Genomic DNA, 19,507 nt, shown 5'->3' with positions numbered 1-19,507 from the left:
CCAGGGGAAAGCAGGAGGCAGGAAGAGCCTCAGACTGGAGCCCAGATCCCCTTTCCTCCTCTGGGCACCTTGAGCACGGGGGGGCTGGTGCTGACAGCTCCAAGGGAAGGCTCAGAAGCCACAGAGCAACCGAGGCAGGGCAAGAGGGGGGCAGGCCAGGCCTACGTATGGATGCAGAGCCCTCTGGCTGCCAAACGCTGAGCGAAGGCCCCCCCACCAGATAGCGGGCGGCTGCTGACGCTCTGAGACCAGTGTGAGAAGGGGGCAGGAAAGCAGGTCCAGGCCCCCTCACCCCTGCTCCCACAGACCCAGCCTGCTGGGAGGAGGCTCTGGCCACCTCCTTCCCTCCCCTCTCTCTCAGCTCCCTTCTCCTGGGGGCTGAAAGGGACTTGGATCCCGGGCCCAGCCCCCTTCCTCAGGGGGAGGAGAAGATGTCTGTGTCTTGCCCCCATTGTCACCACTCCACTGATGACTCCAATTCTTGCTGCCTGCAGTGCCCAGGTGAGAGAGGGTCTCTGTCCTCCCACCCTGCTTGAGCTGGTTGCTGGGTTTCTCCTCCTGCTCAGCTGGCTGGCTCCAAGGAGCTCACACGAGACTAGTCAAATGTGCCCCCATCAGCACCTCACCCTGAGCCACAGCCCTTGTGCCAGCGCTGGGTGGGCATTAGCCAAGGAAGCAGCAACTCTCAGGAAGGGCTGGGAGGAACAGGGGCCAGTCACACAACACATGATTTGTCAGGCCCAGTTGTGGCCAAAAAGGGTGAAATGATCATTAAATAAAGGGGAACCGTAGAAAGGATTACCTATTAACACCTGGCAAAGGCTGGGATTGAATCAGGGACCTTCAGAGCTTCAGTTTAACACTCTCCCAAGTGAGCTACTTTAGCTGACAGATTTGGCCTGTAATTCTCCTCAGAAGATGGAAATTGCAGTTGGTTTTCTCTCTGGTTCTACTAAAGCTGGACCCAGGAATAGACTTTTTCTTTCTAAAACACTGGTGAAAACTGAGAGCCAATTGCTTGCAGGTTGAGAAAGTGAGTTAAAGAAGGGAATCACCCAGCATGGGGCTTGAACCCACAACCCTGAAATTAAGAGTCTCATGTGTTTCCAACTGAACTAGCCAGGCTGTGTGGGAAAAGCTTCCTAATATCCCATCACAGCATAACAGGAGCCAAGTGTTCTCCACTGCCTGACTCAAGGCTCTTTCGTGCCCCTGATGTGGGGTTCTGCTCTGTGGAGAGGTTTGAACTCGAACCCCACTCCCGACACACCCACTTCTTTCCCCTCAAGGAACGGCCCCATTTCCATCTCTCCAGGGGCAGGAGAAGGGCTCTGGCCTGTTCTCTGCAAAATGTTTAATTTTCTGCAGGAGCGAGTGGGATCCATGCGCCCTGTTCCCCAGTGAGAGGTATGTGTCCTCTTCCCCCTTTCCACAGACACAGCAGGCCAGGGGGCTATGAGCCTCCAGATGCCTCTTCCTACTTAGCCTCCCACAAAGCCGGGGTGCAAAGCTGCTAGACCCCATCCCTCCTGGGCCAAGCCATGGCAGAAGTAGCAGGATTCATTCCCATCTTCTCCTGCCTATACCATAGTACTGAGGGGCCGGCCCCTTTCCTGCTGCCCCAACTCTTATTCCCACAATGCACTTTGTGCAGGGGCCGTTGGTCTTTCTGCCAAGGTGCGTGACTGGCAGCCAGGACTCAGGACCCTTCCCCCAATTCCCCCTCTGACCCTCTCACACTGTCTGGCTGCCTCCAGCACGGGCTGAGCTCAGGGGCCAGGTGGGTGACCTGCCCTGCAGCTGTGATGGCATCAGGCCCTTCCCGCCGGCCTCCTCCGTCTGGAGATGGAGCTCCAATGGCCTCAGACACCCAGCAAGAGGAACAAAACTATCTGCACTGAACCTCAGGGGATAGAAGCTGAAGCACCTAAACCTTGTAACAAGCAGCTGAGTCTCACTAGGTCCCATTGAGATTTGAACTCAGTTTGCAGGATTCAGAGTTCTGAGTGCTGCCCCTTACACCATGGGACCTGTGGTGTGAAAGTGCAGTGGGCACCTCTGACTCTCAGCTCTCAGGCTGGCCTCTGCTCTCCTGGCTCCCTCCAGCTGCTTCATCTCCCAGGACTCCCTGTAAGAAATGTGTCACTTTCACCCCTGGGAGCAGCTCAGCCATGCAAAGGGGCTGCCTGGGGCAGGACATTAGCCCTGGAGGGCAGGGGTGGGTGTGGCAGTGACATCACAAGGGCCTTTTGCAGCCCCTCAGCTTATTGGCTAGAGGAGGTTGGGAGGTGATGACCTCACAGAGAGTCCATGACAATGGCCAGGTGGGACAGGCTGCAGGGCAGGGGCCATCTCAGAGCCCCCCCATGGCTTTGCTGCAGGGAGTCTCCTTGAGAGTTGCCTTGAGGCCTTTTCGGAGCCTTCTCCTTTCCCAAGACTAACTGACCTAGATGCCAGACGTCGCTGTGGAGAAGGGAAGAGCCTCCAAGAAGGCCTCTGTAACTACAGCAGGGGAATTAGCTCAATTGGTAGAGCGCTTGCTTAGCATGCGACAGGCAGTGGGATTGATGCCCACTTTCTCCAACTGCAGCTCAGCTCTTATCCCTTATTTTCACTGTCAGGGGCTCAGTGGCCCCTCCCTCTTCCTACCTCCTCTCCCAAAAGAGACAGACCTGGCCCCCCTTTCTTTGCCCCCAGCAATTGCCATGCTGCAAAGCAGAGAGTGGAGATAGCAGGCTCTCTGGTGCAATGGAAAGCATGTTGGACTTTTAAGCTGCAACAAAATACAGGACTATGTAGCACTTTAAAGACTAACAAGATGGTTTATTAGATGATGAGCTTTCCTGGGCCAGACCCACTTCCTCAGATCTAATAGTGGAAGAAAATTGTCACAACCATATATATCAACGGATACAATTAAAAAAACCGAACACATATGAAAAGGACAAATCAAATTTCAGAACAGAACAGGGATGCGGGGGGAAGGTAAATGTCTGTGAGCTAATGATATTAGAGGTGATAATTGGGGAAGCTATCTTTGTAGTGGGTAAGATAACTAGAGTCTTTGCTAGGACCCCACCGTAAAGTGTCGAATTAGCATGAATAACAGTTCAGAGGATTCCCTTTAAAGTGCAGTTTTAAAAGGCTTTTGAAGCAGGAGGCAGGTAATTAAGTCATTGAGATAATGTCCTTTCTGAGTTAAAATGGCAAGAAACTGGTTTTTTTCTGTATTTTGTTTCAGCTACCCTAGACTAACATGGTTACTTTTCTATCACTATTTTAAGCTGCAGTGATTCATGTGAGCCCCGCTAGACATTCAAAGTTTGTGGGTTCAAGTCCCATGAGTCTCACTTTAGCTGCTTTCTCATTTCCAGGGCGCAGCTTTTACAGAACAGGCAATCCTTAGGGTGAAACTGGGGTGGGCTTGAGTCCAGACAGTTCCCAGCAGACCCCAGTGAGGATGGAGGGAAGGGCTGGTTCTTGTGGCTGGGACTGGGAGTTGTTCTGAAAGGCTTCAGGTGCCATTAGATCTTTTTATCCCTCCCTGTCTCCTACCAGTGATGAGCAACACTCAGGCTATGTCTGCCCTACACTGCTCTTCTGGGAAAAGCTACGCAAACTTCAAAACCCAGTTTGTGCAGCTTTTTCTTCTGCTTCTTTTTTTTTTTTTTTTTGGAAGAGGCTTTTCCGACATTTGGCCTGTTACACTGGGCAAGTCACACAAGGGAGGCAGTAGGCAGAGCTGGCCCAATGCACCAGCCTCCGAGGGCAGGGAGGCCAAGGCACAAGCAGCTGCCTGGCCTAATTTATCTGGATTCCCCAGGTTGGCACCCAGGGGCATTATCAGCTGACGTTACATGAGCGTTGGGCTCATCAACAGGCTGGTCAGCAGCAGCTGCAGTTACCTGGGCACCGCAATAAGAGAAGACGCTGTGTTTCTGCCTGGTTTTGAACCAGGGACTTTTTGCGTGTAAGGCAAACATGATAACCACTACACCACAGAAACACATTTCAAGGCATGGAACATGGCTGACTGTTCTGTTTCTAGCTCTTTCTAACACCCTGGTCTGGAGGGGAGGGAGGGGAGGGGGATGCTCCTTGTGAACACTCCACCTCTTGTTCTCAGGGAAGCACCTAATTTCCTCACCAGCCCCTTGAGATTTGTAGCTCAAAGCTGGAGCTGCTGTGGAAGGAGGTGAAGCTACAGAAGCTAACCGGGGACAATCAGCAGGCGGAGGGTTATTTTTTCTCCTCCCTGGGCTGATGTGTGGCTAGAACTGAGGAGAAGAAAATCCTCTTCCCTTCTCCTCAGAAGATGGAAATTGCAGTTGGTTCTCTCTTTGGTTCTACTAAAGCTGGACCCCAGGACTAGACTTTTTCTTTCTAAAACCCTGGTGAAAACTGAGAGCCAATTGCTCACAGGCTGAGAATGTGAGTTAAGGAAGGGCACCGCCCAGCATGGGGCTTGAACCCATGACCCTGAGATTAAGAGTCTCATGCTCTACCAACTGAGCTAGCCAGGCTGCTTGCAAAAAAGTTCCTAATATCCCATCTCAGTGTAACAGGAGCCATGTGTTCTCCACTGCCTGACTCAAGGCTCTTTCTTGCCCCTAATGTGGGGTTCTGGTCTGTGGAGAGGTTTGAACTCGAACGCCACTCCCGACACACCCACTTCTTTCCCCACAAGGAACGGCCCCATTTCCATCTCTCCAGGGACTGGTCCGTTCTCTGCAAAATGCTCAACCTGTTTCATTTTCTGCAGGAACGAGAGGGATCCATGCGCCCTGTTCCCCAGTGAGAGGTATGTGTCCTCTTCCCCCCTTTCCACAGACACAGCAGGCCAGGGGGCTATGAGCCTCCAGAGGCCCCTTCCTACTTGGCCTCCCACAAAGCTGGGGTGCCAGAGGCAGGCTCTGACTGGGAGACACTCCCAGCAGCCAAGCACATTTCTCAGGCAGCCCCTTCCCCGCGCAGGGGGTACAGGTCACACGCCTGGGTGAATAAGAGCTTGTGGAGACTGGCCAGGGCTTCAAGCAGGCAGCTCCCATTGGCCACAAACAAGCTTGGAGCAGGGACCAGGCCTGAAGCCTTTTCCTCTACAGCTGAGAGACACAAAGGGCCCAGCAGCCCCTTCTCTCAGCTGTGCGTGGGGGCAGGGCGAGCAGGGAATCTGCCTGAGGCTTCTTGCTGCCATGTTGGGTGGCTTCATGGGCTGGATCCAGCCTGCTGGCCTGTATTGCCCAGGCCTGGCTTAGAGGGAACCTTGGCCCTGGGCTGTGGGGGAGGAGCCCTGTGGAAAGGCCAGTCTGGCCTTCCTGGGCAGGGCATGACGATGTTGCATAAATTGCAAGGTTTCGTCCCCTTGGAGGCTAGTCTGATTTACCCCAAGAAGAGAATCACACTTTCAGGCTGGGTCCAACTCAAGTTTATTGGTTGCAACCAAGGTACGGCTAAGGAACTCAATGTTCAAAGCAGAGCCGACCCCCAACATCTCATAGGCAGGGGTTTTTATAGGGTTCACATCTTTCCTGGTTTAGGTGCCTTAACATGATAGGTTACTTCATCTTTGACATTTAGCATTCCTATAGGTCAGGTTAATTTTCCAAATGAGGTTAAATACAGTGCCTACTTGCTGAACAATGGGCAAGCCATACTTCCCTTTTTCCTTTCCTGCTTGAGCCGGTCACAAGTTTAAAGGATGTGGAATCTATCCATATCTCTACTTAACAGAAGACTGGTTTCACTTCCCCTCGTCTCCTTATTATAAGTTATTACCTGTGACAGGCCGTGACCTTTGTCATGTCTTACTCCTATACAAATAGCAAATATATCTAAGCATTAGCAATGTATGTATATTGTACGTGCCCCTCATAGGGGAATCAATGGCTCCGGGGGATTTGACTTCCCTTTTACACATCAACGACATGCGGCAAAACATCCTGGACAGAGAATTACAGGCCACACAGAACTCTTATCACAGCCAAAGTAGCTCAGTGGGGAGAGCGTTAGACTGAAGATCTAAAGGTTCCCTGGTTCGATCCCAGGCTTTGGCATGCTCCAATAGAGGCTAATTACTTCAAGCTGATGGTTTTGCTTAGAGCTGTTCTCACAACCTGCACTGCAGGAGAAAAGGGGAGATGAGCTGCATCCTGGGGCTCTTCCTGCTTTCTCTTGGCCCTTGGGCTCTATCCTGCCACAGGGCAGGTACAAGGGCTACAGTTGGGGGGAATCAGGTGACACCACAAAAAACACTCCCTGTTGGCAGTGCTGGAACATGGCACCACATGAGCATGTTGCTAGCACCCATGTCTCCCCCCCTCAGGGCCACTAGAGATGTCCAGCAGCTCTGTCCTTGCACCCTGGGGCTGTCTGTCTGGGCCATGCACTCACACACACTGGCCCCTCCCTTTCTCGGGCAGGGCTCCTGTTGTTCCTTCCTTTACTCAACCTGGGAGTTGGGCTTATCCCCAAGCAGCAGGGGCTGTGCTTACCTGGGGAGACACAAATAGTAGCAGAACCCCCTTTCCCACTTTTTGCTTGGCTTTGAACCAGGAGCCTTTTGCAAATTAAGCAAACACGATAACCACTACCCCACAGAAACATGCTTGTCAGTTTTTTTCTGTACATAAACTTGGACAAATATTCTGTTACTAATTCTTTGCCCAAGGCAGAGCAAGAGCAGGGAACAAGACCTCCCCGCTCCAATACTTCTCTAGAACCTTTGCTCCCAACACGGGGGGGGGGGGGTGCACCTCGGGAGGAGTGACCCACATCATATCCCCAGCATTTCTGCCCTTCATGGATGGACCTTTGGGGGAGGCCCAGATGCTCCATCCTCTCACTCAACTCCTATCACACACTGGAGCAGGGCAGCGCCCAGGGGTAGGGCTGAGCCAGGGGGTGCTGGGTAAAGGGCAGAGGCTGCAGGAGCTGAGAGTTTCCCCAGAGCCCAGGGACCCATAAGGAGGCACCATGCCCTGTGTCTCTCTCGGAAGGCGCAGAAAGGGATTGACTGGGGTTGGGGAGAGTGGCTCAGGGGTTGTGCAGCTTGTTGCCCTGGTTAGGGCGTGGCCAAAACACAGGCCTCGCGGTGAGCAGGATTTGAACTTGCGCAGGGAAACCCTATTGGATTTCTCGTCCAACGCCTTAACCACTCGGCCACCACAGCTGTGAAGTCAGCAGTGTCCCAGGATAAGGGAAACTGGTAAATAATCCCAGTGCTCAGGCCTGACCTCACCCGCCCCACAGAATTCACACAGCAAACCTGGCTTCCAGCACACAGGGCAAGTTTGGGGGCTCATTGCTGGGCCCTGGGGTAAAGCATTAAACCAGCCCCCTCCTGTGGGCCTGTGAGTGTTGCTGTCCCTGCTGTACAGACAGGGCCATGGAGACAGGGAGAGGTTCACTGAATGGGCCAAGGTCACCCAGCTAGTTAGAGTCAAAATCTGCCCCCAGCTCCCTGCCCCACCCACCGACATGCTGACTTCCTCGCTGCCAGGGGGCTGTTTGCATTGGCCTCTTTTGCTGTCTTTTCTGCTGTGAGACATTGGGACAGTTGGCCAGGGCGTCCCGCAGTTGCCATCTCCCTCTGCGCAGGTGCTGTCCAGAGCCCCGACTAGCAAACGCTGACACTGCTGTTAGGTCCAGACCAGAGGGGAGTGTTTAAGGGTTATTTCAGAAGAAGGGTTTTATCCCCAAATAACTGCATCTAAACAGTGTTTTTTATTTCATAATAAAGTATTTTGAAACAGCACCCGGACACGATTATGCAAATGTAGCGCAGGATATTTAAATCCCGGTTTCATTTACAATTTTGAATGTCTCCATTTGCATCCCTCTCCTGAAGGAGACTGCAAGTGTCAACATGTCCTGTGTGTTGCAACCTCCCAGCACTCACCTGATGTTCCCTCCCCGCTACCTGAAGACGTTTGGGAGTCCTCCTGCATCCCCTGGAGCTGCAGGACATCAGCATTGTCATCCTGAAGCTGCAGCCGCTGCTTCCCAGGTGTCTCCATCCCAGACTCCACAACTATCCCTGGAGACAGGGGCTCCCCACACCCCGGGATTCAGTCCAGTTCCTCACAGTATGCACAGTGCTGCAGTGCTTCCCCAGAGCGGGACCTGTCCTCACGGGCCCTCGCATACCCCTCCCGCAATTCGTTGACCTTGGGTCTGACTTGGTCTAGGATGCAGGAGGGGGGAGGTGGCCTTTCTCTGCAAGGCCATCAGCCATTGGGCCATATGTTAGATAATTTCATGGAGGTTAGGTCCATAAAAGCTATTAGCCAGGGGATAAAATGGTGTCCCTGGCCTCTGTTTGTCAGAGGCTGGAAAGGGATGGCAGGAGACAAATCGCTTGATCGTTGTCTTCGGTCCACTCCCTCTGGGGCACCTGGTGCTGGCCACTGTCGGCAGACAGGACACTGGGCTAGACGGACCTTTGGTCTGACCCAGTACAGCCGTTCTGATGTTTTTATGTTTATAAATGTTGCATTCGTCCACCTGGACTGCCGGGCCTGCAGAGACTCCCCCTCGGATCACAGCTCCAAGAGGGTCTTTATCTCTGGCCCAGACACTGACAGTGCCTGGTGTTTGCTGCCCCCTGCTTGGTCCTGTGATGTGTCCCTGGAGGGGTCTCTGGGGGCTTGTGCCTGTGACATGACTCTCCAAAAGGCAGACGTGCTCGATCTTAGGCAAAGGACCCAGAAACAACACTTTACGGCAAAAAACACAAGGACGGCTCTTGATCCGCATCCCTGGGCCACACAGAGTATCCAGAAGTCACTTCCCCACCTCTCCCTTGGTTGCTCTAGAGCTTAGCCCAAAGTCTGATAAACTCTACTCTCCCACCCAACAACCTCTGGGACTCCTCTCCTGCCCGGCTCCTCACACCACGGAGAGTGCAGGGCAACCACTCCCCCAGCTTCACCACTTCTCGTCTTTGCCTAATAGCCAAGAAGTTCTGCTTTACCCAAACCACACAGGCACCCTCTCGCCTCTGGCTAGCCTCATGGCAGATGTAGGATTTCCTCACAAATTTTCCCAGCAACTTTGCAGGCAGGCATTGGTGGTATAGTGGTGAGCATAGCTGCCTTCCAAGCAGTTGACCTGGGTTCGATTCCCAGCCAATGCAATGTAAAGAGGGAGCATCAAAGCACTTTGCTGAGCTTTTATTTGAACCCTGAAAAAACAGGCACAAATGGGTTCTGCAGCTGCAGGCTGCCTCTCACCGCTCTTCATTCTCTCCGGGAGCATGCACAGTAATGTGGTTCCTCCCTCACATACCCCTGCCGCAATTCCTTGACCTTGGCTCTGACTTGGTAGGATGCGGGGGTAGGAGGGAGGTGGCCTTTCTTTGCTAGACCATTGGCCATTTGGCCAAAAATGTCGGCATTCCTGCGCATGGACTGCAGGGCCTGCAGAGACTCCTCCTGGGATCACAGCTCCAAGAGGGTCATTGTCTGTGGCCCAGACTATGATGGTGCCTGGCGTTTGCTGCCCCTTGCTTGATTTGATCCCCAGCCAATGCAAGGTGGGAAGGGAACAGGCAACCTCCTGGGGGAGATCTTATTTAACCCTGAACAACAGGCACAAGTGGGTCCCACAGCCAAGGGCTCCCTCTCACGGCTTTTCGTGGGGAGCAGCTCAAACAAAACTAATTTGGCTGTTGTGGGGTCTGCATGGGGCTTGTACCCGTGACCTGGACATTATTAGCATCAAGCTCTAAACAGCTGAGCCAGCAGGCCCATGAGTAGCCCCACAATAGAGGGAAGAGAAGAGTTTTCCCTGCTATTGGGGGAAGCCAGCCAGGCCAAGGGCCTTTTAGCCACTGGGTCTGTGCAGGCTGGAGCCTCCTCTTACCAGTTTTCTGGCCTATTTCCTGAAAAGCTCACAGTCTTGTGCCTATTTCTCTTTCCCTGTCCATAGCAGGCAGCTAAAGGAGGGAGACAGGAGTAGAACAGTAACCACAGCAAACATATCTGTGGCCAGCACAGGGCTTGAACCTTGGCATTACTAGCTTCATGCACTAACCAATTTTACTAGCCAGCCAACCCAAACACAGCTCACAAATAGCCCTTTTAGAAAGGCGTGTCCGGCAGCTGAAGGGATGTCTCTGCAGCTGCCAATGGCTCTTCTCTGACAGGGCCACTAGCGACTCACTGTGATGTGGGGTGGCTAGTCCAGCTGGTTTGACATTTGGTCAAGGTGGCTGCTGGCTGGCATGGTGTACTGAGACCCAGGGCAAAGAGGCAGCTGGAATCTCTTCCTATCAGCATCTTACCTCCCAGCTTCTTCCCTGTTGGCAGCAGCCACAGCCCCTTTCAGGCCCTGGGTCAGCCCAGCAGTTCCATGGGTGGCCAGGGGAGGCCTCTTCTGTGTCCCAGAAGGACCTGGGAAAATGTGAGCAAAGGAAGCAACAAGGCACCACTGGGAGTTGAACCCAGGCTCTTCTGTTTAGAACGAGCAAGCTAAGCCACGGTGCCCCCCTCAAGCTATTGGGTGAAACTGCTCTGTGGTCCCAGACAACACCTTTGACTCCCAAAGTGCAGCAATTTCCTTCCAGCCCTGGCTGTGTCTGTGGCTGAGCTGCACAAAGGAAGATACAAGATCCCTGCTGGGGTCTTTGCCGGATGAACATACCTGAGGAAAGAAGCTGGAAGCGCAACAGACACACAAAAGGGGACGAGGGACAGTTTGAGTCGCACACAAGGCTGGTGGCGCAGCTCAGCCAGGGACCTTATCCACTCACAGAGCTTCACAGCTTCTCCACGCTGCAAACCCCACCAGGCAAACTGCCCCATGGGCTTCACCCGCACCATGCTCAGGGCCTGGGGATTTTCTGTCCTTTTACCAGACCAAATAACTAACCACCCCACTGCTCTGGAGTCTCTGCCTCTTATGGGCCTTCTCATCCTCAGGTCCACTTTGTCTCCAGACAGACCCTGCTCTGCCACAGGCTGTCACTCCTGGGCCTTCTAGAGTAAAATGTGCCTCTTCATTCTGACGTTGAATACCTGGGCTTTTAGCACTCAGAACTGCATCTTACACCAGCATTTGCTAGTACAGGGTCTGAACAACTTCTGCAGAGAAGGAGAGAGCAACTGTGGAGCATCCACACTAATTGTTTCAGAGACTAGAGGAATGTAAACTCTTTGCCAGTGAGAGAAACTATCACCCCAGATGGGACTTGAACCCACAATCCCTGGCTCAGGAGGCCAGTGCCTTGTCCATTAGGCCACTGGGGCACACAGAACAGACTGTCAGGGAAAGAAATTCTCCCTTCTAAATCTCCCTTCTTCAACTTTTAGCTCCTGATTAAGCCCCTTTGAAGAAGCCAGATACACAGGAAGAGCTGATCACACCCCTCTGAAAATCAGCTTTCCATGGGTATCTGTAGCTGGCTCCGAGTCATGGGCCTTGACGTCTCATCTCCCTCCTGAAACCAGGGAAGTGTCTCCCACCGCTGCAGCCTCCTGAGGCTCTATGGCCCTGTCTGTACAGCCGGGACAGCAACACTCACAGCCCCACAGGAGGGCCCCTGGCCTAGCAATGTGGCCCCCTGAGCAGCCTCTGATGTTCCCTGCTTGAGCCCCAGAACCAGCCCTGAGTGAGGGGGAGCAGCTCACACATGCCAAGGGGCTGGCCAGGGGCAGGATATGAGCCTGCAAAGCAGCAGTGACATCACAAGGAACTTTTACAGCACCTCAGCTTATTGGCTGAGAGGCAGTGACCTCACAGAGCAACCTTGGCAACAGCCAGGCAGGACAGGGGCAATTTCAGAGACCCCCATGGCCTGGCTGCCTGGAATCTCCTTTGTGAGGTTTCCGCTTGAACTCTATGATAATTCTCTTCACTTTCCTATTGTTTGTCTGTGTGATCGCTGTCTGGATTGTAGCTGTTTCTGTCGGCTGTATCATTAATTTTGCTGGGGGAAAATCAACAAAGGTGGTGGAGTGTGATTGGTTAGGTAAATCATAATAGTATGTTAGCTTTGGTTAGTAAAATCATATTAAAATAATTGGTTAAGTAGGACTCAATTTTCACTATATAAACTGGGGTCCAAGGAGACCAGGGAGAAGAAGGAAAAGGGGAAACGAGAAGAGGAAGAAGGAGGGAAAGGAAGGAAGAAGACCAAGAAGGAGGAGGGAGAGCTGGAAGCAGAACTCACCTCTAAGCCAGCCTCAGACCAGAACAGCCAGGACTCCTCTGCATGACCGGTGAAATGGTTTGCTGAGTAAATTCTGTGGGTCAGGTGACATCAGGCCTGGGCACTGAGATTATTTATGAGTTTCCCTGGCATACTGCAGGACAATGTAGCACTTTAAAGACTAACAAGATGGTTTATTAGATGATGAGCTTTCGTGGGCCAGACCCACTTCCTCAGATCAAATAGTGGAAGAAAGTAGTCACAACCATATATACCAAAGGATACAATTAAAAAAATGAACAAATATGAAAAGGACAAATCACATTGCAGAACAGAAGGGGGATGCGGGGGAGGGGGAGGAAGGAAGGTAAGTGTCTGTGAATTGATGATATTAAAGGTAGGGAGAGTGGGATGTTTGTGAGTTAATGGTATTACCTGGCATACTGTTACTTAGAGTTGTGATGGCCAAGTGGTTGAGGCGTTGGCGTTATAAAATCCAATAGGGTTTTCCTGTGCAGGTTCAAATCCTGATCACAGCAAAGCCTGTGTTTTGGCCACACCCCTTCCTAGGGCAACATGGTACCCAGACCCTGAGAAGAACATGCCTGTCCCATCAGAAGGGACACCTGCAGAAGGCAACAGAGGCTACAAAAGCAGGAGAGAACATGGGTTGCAGGGTCCTGCCTAACAATAGGAAAACCAGTCTGGCTTTCAGCAGAGCCACCTCCCCATGGACACAGCCAGGGGACCAAGCAGCTCCAGTGGCCCCTCCCTCTCCCCAAAAGCCGGCCCTGGTTGGGTAGAAAGATGCTGGGCCCAGCGGCCTCCCTTCACCTGGAAGAGGCAGAAGTGATGGAGACAGGCCCAGGGGTGTGTGGGCTGCAAAAGCCTCTTGTCCCCTTCTCAACTCAATGCAAACATCAGGGAGAGTAGCTCAGTGATAGACTACAAATTATATGAGTGTTACTTCAAATCCAACTGACCATTCAATGGAAATATTTATCTCTCCAATTCCATTACATTCTAGGTTTCTATTTTTTGGATTCTATAAATGAATACAAACCCTTACTGCTGTCCTGTGCCAATGCCCATAAACCAGGCAAACCCGTCCCTCAGTTGGAGCCAGCTCAAACCCGCTGTGTGTCTGGTTTCTGTTTCCATCCATTCGACAAGGGTGTGATTTGGAAGCCCAGTGGCAGGTCCCTGGTCTCTACGGGCTGTGCTGTGCAGAAGAACAAGAACCACACCCAGCTGGGGAGGAACGGCCTAGTGTGTATTGCAATTGGTGGAGGAGGTGCCCAAATCTACCGGAGATGGGCAGGAGCCTGTTACAAACACACACTAAACACCGTTATCAGACTGCCCGGTGCACATTCCTACCATCCCTTATGCACACAACATCCATGGGGCTCTAATTACTGGCCACCTGCCTTTCACACAGATCATTGATCCTTGTGACTTTCAGGTACATTCACATGGCAGCTGTTTGAACATAATGTGCTTCTATTGCATGATCAGCACCAGAATCTCCGGCTATGTCTACACTACGGATTTCCTCAGCAAAAAAGGTGCTAACGAGGGTCTCATTTGCATGAGTCATGATCTTATTTGCATATTTTCTGGCAAACTGATTTTGCACTGAGGTTGTTGTGCAAAAACAAGCAGTGTGGAAGTTTTCTTTTTGTGCAAAACCCCCTTTTTCTGCAAGATCAGGATACCTCTTTTTGGGGGGCATAAGAATCTTGTGAAAAAAGGGGCTTTGTGCAAAAAAACGTTCACACTACTTGTTTTTGCACCACAAGCCCATTGGCTGAAAATATGCAAATGAGATTGTGACTCATGCAATTGAGTCCCTCATTAACATATTTTTTAAGGAGAAAACTTCTATTGTAGATGTAGCCTCTGTGAGTCACCAGCAGTGGGGCTGTTAGTGTCGGCTTCTAACTAATTGCACCATTAGGCCATGTCTTCACTCAGGTGGAGATTGCTGCTGCAATCCATCTTCCAGAGCTTGATTTAGCAAATCTAGCTAAGCTGCACTAAATCAAACCCCTAGGGCACCTCCTGCTCTTTGCTACTATCCTACTCCCACTGTGAGGGCACCACCAAGCTCAACTGAAGGTAAAACCAACTCCAGATACATGTTGAAGAATGGTGGGAAGAAAAGACCCACTGGGCTGGCAACAAGGCACCACTGGGAGTTGAACCCAGGATCTCCTGCTTATTAAGCAGGCACTTTAGCCAACTAAGCCATGGTGCCCTCCTTTAAAAGGGGCATGAAATTGTTCTACTTTATGGTGCCAGACACCCCCTTCCCATTCCAAAGTGCAGCCATTCCCCATTCCCCTCCAGCTCTTGCCATGACTCAAGGTCTGTGCAGCCCAAGACATTTGATTGGCAGCTGGTACCCAAAACCTTTCTGTCAATTGTAGCACCAGGCCCCAAAGGGACAGACCCAAGGCAGCCACCTGGTCCTAAGGCCGGGCCTGCAGCCAGGGGGAGGGAGAAGAATCTCTCCTTTCAGCTGGAGTTGAATCAGCCACCTAAGGGCACTTGCCGAGCACCCGCTACAGGCCTCTGCTCTGCCAGCTGAGCTATGGAAGGTGCCTGGGGCTGCTTTGCCCAGGTGGGCTTTTTGACCAGTGCCAGGGCAAGAGCCCCCCAACGGGGGGCTGGCCCCAGAGCCTAGGGCCCGGGAGTCTGGTCAGCAAGTGAGACTCGCCCATCAGTCCAAGCTGCTTTCTCCCCGGCTGCCGTTCCTGCCTGTCCCGTGCCAGCGCCGCACTCAGGCCAGTGGGGCAGGACAGGGGGTGTCAGTGGGGCCCTGCTCTCAGTCCGTCCCTCACAGGCCCTGTGGGCTGCTCGAGGGCTGAGCCCGTCGCCCAGGCCTGGCGCGGGGATGGAACATGGGGCACGTTTCCCCCTGTGAGCGTGTGCGGGGGCAGGAGGGAGCCACACGGGCCCGGCTGAAGGTTTTGGGCTGGGGCTGGAGGCTTGAGCCCGAGCTGTCGGCCTCAGTGGGACTTGCTCCTCCCCCCTCTCCTGCCTTGCTGCCTCCTTTGGCCAGCAGCGCTCAGGGGCAGCCGGGAGAGCCGGCACCAAGGGCAGAGGAGGCCGAGGCACAAGCCCCTCAGAGGGGACAGGCCTGAGGCCTCTGGCTTGCCCAGGCTCACGCCAAGGGGCTTTCTGTGGTGCCGGGCGGGGGAGGGAGGCCAGGCCCAGGCCGGTGGGAGAAGGGGCAGCGCCTGCCAGGGCAGCAAGGGGAGCTGCAGGGAGCGAGACGCGGCGTTTCTGCCTGGATCACTCAAGGGTCCTTCTGCGGGTGAAGCGCCTGTGACACCCCTGTGCTGCTGGGTTCCTCTGCCCCTCCCCTGGGAGGCCGTCCCCTTCGGGGGGCTCTTGCCCTGGCACTCATCAAAAGCCCACCTGGGCAAAGCAGCCTGCCCCAGGCACCTTCCATAGCTCAGCTGGCAGAGCAGAGGCCTGTAGCGGGTGCTCGGCAAGTGTCCTTAGGTGGCTGATTCAACTCCAGCTGAAAGGAGAGATTCTTCTCCCTCCCCCTGGCTGCAGGCCCGGCCTTAGGACCAGGCGGCTGCCTTGGGTCTATGCCTTTGGGGCCTGGGGCTACAATTGACAAAAAGGTTTTGGGTACCAGCTGCCAACCAAATGTCTTGGGCTGTGCAGGCCGTGAGTCATGGCAAGAGCAAGAGCTGGAGGGGAATGGGGAACGGCTGCACTTTGGAATAGGAAGGGGGTGTCTAGGGTTTCGTCACCAGTGCGGCTGTTCCTGTTCTTTTCCATGCTGTGAACGTTCCTGAGAAGGTTGGAACCAACCCGGCTCCTTTAGGGGCGGAGACTGAGGTGTTTAAACAGCGCGAGCAAACCAGGGACAGCACCAGCTGGCCCAGGCGGGGGAGAATAATCGCACTCGGGTGTCCCGGGGTCTGGCTCGATCACAGCGGGCGGGCTACTGAGAAGGGCCGCAGGTGCAGGCTGCAGCGTTGGAGGCTGAGGACAAGCCACTGACTTTGCTGCCGCGGGGCGGGCTGGATCCTCTGTAGGCTCCGTGGCTGACCCACCCTCCCCCGGGGCAGTTCAGCGGCTCGTGCCCCGGCCCTTACACGCGGCAGCGACCAGAGCCCCAAGCCCACCTGCCCCTCCCGAGGGAAGCGCAGAGCCCGGCACCCCCAAGCTACCGGCCCAAGGGGCCACGGGGAACCAGCGCGCGGCCTGCGCCCGGAACAGCGGTGGGACCAGCAGCAGCTGCCCAGCCCGGCCCGCGGCAGCAAGCTAGGGGCTGCAGCCGCAGCTCGGAGATCTGGGCTCCTCCGCACGCTCGGGCGTACCTCGGGGTGCTCATTTACATACCCACGATGCATTGGGCACAGTGATTCACCACCCGCGTCCATGGGGCAGAGTTTGCTCCTAAAGCCCCTGGCTCCCACGCAAAACTCGGGCTATCAGCACGGCAGAGCAACAGGCTGCAGAAGGGGTGGGGATTTGCAGACGGTCCGGTGTAGCCACCGTGAGTTGAGAAACAGACGCCGTTTTTCTGGCAGCGCCTCTGCAGCAACTATGGTATACTCTGGGTTCTTTTCAGATCGTATAAATCTTTCGCCTTTTACTAAAGATTTCTGTGGAGAGGAACATTTAAGAGTTTATACTCAATTTTTTGAGGCTTCACTCTGGTAAAGCTACCTAATGGTGTGAAAAAACAGAACTGAACTATTAGTTTTTTGTAGTGAGGCCTGTAGATGCCTGTGTTTATTTGAAAATGTTGTACCTTATGATGTGCTACTTTTTTAATAGTAGTAGTTGTGTTAGTCTAGTCCAGCTAAAACAAAAAATAGAACTATGTAGTGCTAACAAGAGGGGCTACATCTAGACTGGCATGATTTTCCAGAATGCTTTTAATGGAAAAGTTTTCTGTTAAAAGCATTTTTGGAACAGAGCATCTAGATTGGCTGGGACACTTTTCCCCAAAAGCACTTTTTGCCAATCTAGACTCGCTTTTCCGCAAAAAAGCCCCGATCGCCATTTTCGCGATCGGGGCTTTTTTGCAGAAAACACTACTGTGCTGTCTACAGTGGCCCTTTTCCGGAACAGTTTTCCGGAAAAAGGACTTTTGCCCGAACGGGAGCAACATAGTATTTCCGGTAAAGTGGCTGATTTCTTACAGTAGATCATCAGCGCTTTTCCGGAAATTCAAGGGGCCAGTGTAGACAGCTGGCAAGTTATTCCGGAAAAGTGGCTGATTTTCCGGAATAAGTGGCCAGTGTAGACACAGCCCGGATGCGCCCAGCTACGGAGGGCGACAGGCCCAGTTGGACCGGGGGTGTCGGGGCGAGAGCGGAAGCTGCACGGACCCAGTGCCTCCTGAGTGGCGGCTCCTGTCCGAGCCAGCTCCTGCTGGGTGTGCGGGCCGCAGCCGGGGAGAGTGCCGGTGGGGTCGGCAGTCGGGGTGCAGCAGCGCCGCCAAAGCAGGGCTCAGGCCGGAGAGGAGAGAGAGCTCCGGGCCCGGGGAAGACAGGCAGGCAGGGGCGTGTCCCGCGCGGAGAGGCGGAGGGGCGTGAGTACATATGCAGATGTGGGCGCGAGCGGAGGCTTGTGGGAGCGGGAGCGGGCTGGCAAGCGGGGCCCGCCTTGGGCAAGTGGGGCTCGGTGTGGGTGTCGGGGGCGGCTTGGGGGCGGGGGCGGACAGTAGGGGAGCATTTGGGGCGCAGCGGTGTGGGTGCGTGAGGCGGCGTCCCCTGTGATGTGAGAGGCTTTGGGCGGTGGGGGGCAGGCGGTGGTTGTGCGGGTGGAACTCATACTTACCTGGCAGAGGAGATACCATGATCATGAAGGTGGTTTTCCCAGGATGAGGCTCATCCATTGCACTGCGGGTGTGCTGACCCCTGCGATTTCCCCAAATGCGGGAAACTCGACTGCATAATTTGTGGTAGTGGGGGACTGCGTTCGCGCTTTCCCCTGGCGCTCGCTGTGAAAAATAGACTGACAGATGACCAAGACAAACAGAGAAGAAATGTTACTGCTTCTGTTCTTGTTCTTTTTTCTCTCTGTGGCGAGCATTGCTAGTTTTTTGCATTTTTCTCTGCTCGGTCCCTGTTCTGTGCTAAGGCTTGGCTTGGCTGGTCCCGGGGGGGGGGCTCTTTTTTCTGCTTCTTCTGTCATCTCCTGGAAAGCAGGTTGCTTTCCTAGGCCATTGATGCCCCTCTTCAGCCACCCTGCTTGCCTTACAGGAAGTTTCCCCTAATGGCCTGCTGGCTCTCGCTGCAGCCCCAGCCCCTTGCTTCTCCTCCTGGCCTCCCCCCCCCCCCCCCCCCCCCGAGCTTCAGAAGAACCAGAAGTTCTCTCTTCTCTGCCTATCAGTCTTTTATGGCCCTGAAAACTCTTAGCAGCTCCCCTCTAGCAGACTCCCTTCCAATCTTCTACACCCCGCACAGTCAGTTTCTCTTGCACTTTTCTGCATTCCCTGTCTCCGATTTGTATGAGTCTGCCTCCCTTCCCGCCCACAGGGTACAATGCTCCAGCTAGGCCTAATCCTCACCGTGGAGAGCGGAAGAATTACTTTTCCTGTCTTCTGCACGACGCTGCTGCTTCCGCTAACGCGCCCCAGAACGATGTTCGCTGCTCTGGCAACCTGTTTACCGCTCTCAACTCCCGTTTACCTCGTGGTCTGCTGTGACAGCCAGCCTCTCCCTGGCCTTCTCCCCTGCTGCGCCGATTCTTGTCCACAGTATTCCTTCCTAGACAGCCGTTTCCCATTCTCTCTCTCTCTCTCTCTCTCTCCCTGCCACCGTGCACATGGGCGCAAGCAACGGATCGATCATTCGTAAGCGGAGTACTTTACATTTGGCCTTATTGAACTTCATTGTAGTCTCTCCAAACCATTTCTCCGCTTTGTCCAGATCATTCCGAATTGCGAGGAACCCGTCCTCCACAGCACCTGCAACCCCTCCCAGCTCTAGGTCCTCCGCAGTCTTGATAAGCGTACTCTCTACGCCGCCCATCCGAATGGCCGAGGAAGGGAACCAGGCCCACAAGGAATCCCCGCTCATTACACTCTTCCAGCGAGGCTGGGCACTACGGCGATAACTATTCCCTTGGGAACGGTATCTCTGACCCTTTAGCAGCACCCTGACGGTAGCTCCGTCTAGCTTGCGTTTGGCTAGCGAGCGCGTTCGTGCGCAAGTCACGTGAGACGGTACCCACAGCTTTCCTGAAGACAGCAGATATACCCTTTTGATAGGTTGCCCCTTCCCCCTCTTCGGGAATCTCTCCCACCTGCCGCGAGTTTTCTGAAATAATCCTCCATATCTCAGATGTCACTCCAGTCAGCTACTTGAGTACGGGGGG

General features: G+C 53.9%; 1 protein-coding gene and 9 non-coding genes across 10 annotated transcripts in view; 4 read left to right on the top strand and 6 right to left on the bottom strand.

The window, feature by feature from the left end:
* The window catches only part of LOC142821521 (uncharacterized), a 414,847-nt gene that overhangs the window by 67,985 nt on the left and 327,355 nt on the right, over window positions 1–19,507 (bottom strand).
* On the bottom strand, window positions 3,934–4,006 carry TRNAV-UAC (transfer RNA valine (anticodon UAC)). Its single transcript has one exon. It is a non-coding gene; the product is annotated as a tRNA-Val (tRNA).
* On the bottom strand, window positions 4,451–4,523 carry TRNAK-CUU (transfer RNA lysine (anticodon CUU)). Its single transcript has one exon. It is a non-coding gene; the product is annotated as a tRNA-Lys (tRNA).
* TRNAF-GAA (transfer RNA phenylalanine (anticodon GAA)) lies at window positions 5,980–6,053 on the top strand. The gene has a single exon. It is a non-coding gene; the product is annotated as a tRNA-Phe (tRNA).
* TRNAS-AGA (transfer RNA serine (anticodon AGA)) lies at window positions 7,087–7,168 on the bottom strand. Its single transcript has one exon. It is a non-coding gene; the product is annotated as a tRNA-Ser (tRNA).
* On the top strand, window positions 9,062–9,133 carry TRNAG-UCC (transfer RNA glycine (anticodon UCC)). The gene has a single exon. It is a non-coding gene; the product is annotated as a tRNA-Gly (tRNA).
* On the bottom strand, window positions 11,174–11,246 carry TRNAR-CCU (transfer RNA arginine (anticodon CCU)). The gene has a single exon. It is a non-coding gene; the product is annotated as a tRNA-Arg (tRNA).
* On the bottom strand, window positions 14,335–14,408 carry TRNAI-AAU (transfer RNA isoleucine (anticodon AAU)). The gene has a single exon. It is a non-coding gene; the product is annotated as a tRNA-Ile (tRNA).
* On the top strand, window positions 16,729–16,844 carry LOC142821686 (U5 spliceosomal RNA). The gene has a single exon (XR_012898375.1). It is a non-coding gene; the product is annotated as a U5 spliceosomal RNA (small nuclear RNA).
* Window positions 17,958–18,121, top strand: LOC142821660 (U1 spliceosomal RNA). The gene has a single exon (XR_012898348.1). It is a non-coding gene; the product is annotated as a U1 spliceosomal RNA (small nuclear RNA).

This window comes from Pelodiscus sinensis, chromosome 31, assembly GCF_049634645.1.
Source record: "Pelodiscus sinensis isolate JC-2024 chromosome 31, ASM4963464v1, whole genome shotgun sequence".
NCBI classification, from domain to species: domain Eukaryota; kingdom Metazoa; phylum Chordata; order Testudines; family Trionychidae; genus Pelodiscus; species Pelodiscus sinensis.
The sequence above is the reverse complement of the archived record's forward strand: the minus strand, read 5'-3'. Positions and strand labels throughout refer to the sequence as shown.